Source organism: Penaeus chinensis, chromosome 36 (genome assembly GCF_019202785.1).
Source record: "Penaeus chinensis breed Huanghai No. 1 chromosome 36, ASM1920278v2, whole genome shotgun sequence".
Taxonomy (NCBI): Eukaryota; Metazoa; Arthropoda; class Malacostraca; order Decapoda; family Penaeidae; genus Penaeus; species Penaeus chinensis.
This window is the reverse complement of record NC_061854.1, coordinates 33,734,698-33,738,004: the sequence shown is the minus strand read 5'-3', so window position 1 is coordinate 33,738,004 and position 3,307 is coordinate 33,734,698. Positions and strand designations below refer to the sequence as shown.

The 3,307-nt window shown below is 38.2% G+C and overlaps 1 non-coding gene across 1 annotated transcript; it reads right to left on the bottom strand.

Annotated features, from left to right (window-relative positions):
• Window positions 1-463: 463 nt before the first annotated feature.
• Window positions 464-545, bottom strand: Trnas-uga. The gene has a single exon. It is a non-coding gene; the product is annotated as a tRNA-Ser (tRNA).
• Window positions 546-3,307: the final 2,762 nt, after the last annotated feature.

Below are 3,307 nucleotides of genomic sequence, written 5' to 3'. Positions count from 1 at the left end.
CATGTTGCCCATAATCCCTCTCCAGGGGAGTATCATTAATGGTGGTTCTCAACCCATCATATCTACGGTAGACACCCACTACCGTATGTAGGTTTGGCATACCAAGTATATAGAAAATCCGCGGGTGATACGTGTCTGCATTCATGCACACATCACTTGTGTGTGTGTGTGTGTGTGTGTGTGTGTGTGGTGATTTGTGTGTCTGCGGTGATTAGTGTGTTTCCGGTTTGTTTTTCATTAAGCAATTCGATTTGTAATTTTCTCAAATGGAAGAAACAGTGCAACTCGGAATTATGTACAGATGTGGTTTTTATTTCCCCTTGTCCCAGCTGCCAGGCTCGGTACGCGGGTTCAGCCTCGCGATGGCGGCAACGCCCACATCAGAATAGTAAAATATGAACATAGTGTTTAAGAGAATGGCTTTTCATCAGAAAATATGATGACTCAATCTCAAAATTCTCTCCGCTGCGGACAGGATTCGAACCTGTGCGGGCAAAGCCCAATGGATTTCAAGTCCATCTCCTTAACCGCTCGGACACCGCAGCTATTTAATATTAAAATATATACCTAGTTACATCTATACAATCATACATGTTTACTGAAAGAGCTGCTTATGACATTTGATTTTTGAGAGCAAAAAATACATTGTTCTGGTAATATGTATACGGCTTCTTACATTTGCAAATAGGAATATAGTGCATTTCACATTACAAAAAAAAATAATAATGCTGTCCTTTTTCTTTCTCTTTTCTTAAAACTGACTATCAATAAATGCTTATTGATATTAATCATTTAATTTCATTACAAACAGACGCATTCCTGGAAACATCCTGCAAATATCTCTGTGGGTCTGTATTATATTAATGTTCTGCTCTCTCTGTTTCTCTCTCTGTCTCTCTCCCTCCATTTCCCTCTCTCTTAGCTACCAGGAGAGGTATGCTCAGCCTCACGATGGCTGAACACCGCATCCCTGAGCCTAAGCGCAAGTGTATCTGGACTGGCCTTTCTATATATATATATCCATACTTATATATACATACATTTGTGTATGCATGTGTGTGTATTTATGTGTGTGTGTGTGTGTGTGTGTGTGTGTGTGTGTGTGTGTATGTGTGTTTGTGTGTGTGTGTGTGTTTGTGTGTGTTTGTGTGTGTGTGTGTGTCTAAGTATGTATGAGTGTATGTATGTATATATATATATATATATATATATATATATATATATGTGCATATAAATGTTCTCTATATACAGAGAGCGAGCGAACAAGATGTTTCTACACATTTATACTTATATATTTAGAAATGTTCCTACTTTCGCATTTCATTCCGCATAACTACGTCAGATATGAAAAACAAACATATATCATTGAGAAATTATCTGATAAAAAAAAGAGAGAGAGAGAAAAAAAAAACATTCCTTTCCGCGGCAGCGAAACTTCTGCCTCAGCTCAAAGTGTTTTCTCGTGACTATCGGCCATACACAGTTTGGGAGAATCGAATTCCTTTCCGCGTGGAGAGATAGCGGTTCCGAATCTGCTTTAAAGGTTTCGGTATCTCGCGTGACAGTTCCGTTCGGGAGTTTATTGTCCTTTTGAAAAGGAGGGGGAGGAGATGGAGGGAAGGGGGTGAAAGACATAGAACATTATTTCACTATTACTTTTCTTTCTCTCTCTCTCTCTCTCTCTCTCTCTCTCTCTCTCGCTCTCTCTCTCTTTCTCTCTTTATCTCTCTCTCTCTCTCTCTCTCTCTCTCTCTCTCTCTCTCTCTCTTTCTTTCTCTCTCCTTCTATCGCTCTCTCTCTCTCTCTCTCTATATATATATATATATATATATATTTATATATATATATATATATATATCTCCTATCGCTCTCTCTCTCTCTCTCTCTCTCTCTCTCTCTCTCTCTCTCTCTCTCTCTCTCTCTCTTCTTTTCTTTATCTCTCTCTCTCTCGCTCTCTCTCTATCTTTCTCTCTCACTCACTCTCTCTTCTCTCTCTCTCTCTTTCTCTCTCTCTCTCTCTCTCTCTATATATATATATATATCCTTCTATGGCTCTCTCTCTCTCTCTCTCTCTCTCTCTCTCTCTCTCTCTCTTCTTTTCTTTATCTCTCTCTCTCTCTCTCTCTCTCTCTCTCTCTCTCTCTCTCTCTCTCTCTCTCTCTCTCTCTCATTCTCTCTCACTCACTCTCTCTTCTCTCTCTCTCTCTTCTCTTCTCTCTCTCTATTTCTCTCTCTCTCTCTCTCTCTCTCTCTCTCTCTCTCTCTCTCTCTCTCTCTCTCTCTCTCTCTTTCTCTTCTCTTCTCTATTTCTCTCTCTCTCTCTTTCCCTCTCTCTCTCTCTCTCTCTCTCTCTCTCTCTCACTCTCTCTCTCTCTCTCTCTCTCTTTTTCTCTCTCTCTCTATATATATATATATTTCTCTCTCTCTCTCTCTCTCTCTCTCTCTCTCTCTCTCTCTCTCTCTCTCACTCTTTTCTTTTTTTTCTCTCTCTCTTTCTTCTCTTCTCTTCTCTTCTCTTCTATTCTCTCTCTCTTTCTTCTCTTCTCTTCTCTTCTCTTCTATTCTCTCTCTCTATATCTATCTATCTATCTATCTATCTATCTATTTCTTTCTCTCTCTCTCTCTCTTTCTCTCGCTATTTTGTCTTTTTACATTTGCATATTCGCCCATTTGTGTTTGTCTATTATGTAAACGAAGAATGATAAAAAAAATAGTAATATATAAAATCTCATATGAATTATATGTGAACGGTCACCCACTGTTATTCAAGAAAAGAAAAGTGTCAAGTTCAGTCCAATGGTTTAATGCTCAGTGAAGTGACCCGCTGTCACTTAGGCATTTAAAAGATCATCAAGAATATTATTAGCATGAGAAGAATCGTTTACAGATTCCACTTTCCCCTAAATCTGGATACATTCCAGAATTCCTGTCTTTTTGATGCACTTTTTAAATTGTATTTGATTTTCTACTCTGGAATTATTGATATCACAACGTAGATCAAGTACTTCATAACTGGTACCTGGTTTAGTGTGTGCATTTAACGAATTTAACTATCCAGGTCTTCATTCTGTCTACATTACAAGCATCGTTTTTATGAAGCTTTGTTTGTAAATAATAGACCAAGACGTACGCGTTTAGTATATTCATTCTGGTTAATTTTACCTGCCTTCTTCACCTTACGTATCAATTTTACTTTAAAAGCCCCAGTCTGCATGTTGTCCATTTTGAAAACATTCCTTTATTTTAACTACAATTCGAGTTTCAAACACCCCTTTCATTATACCAATGGTAACCAGACTTTTCAGTT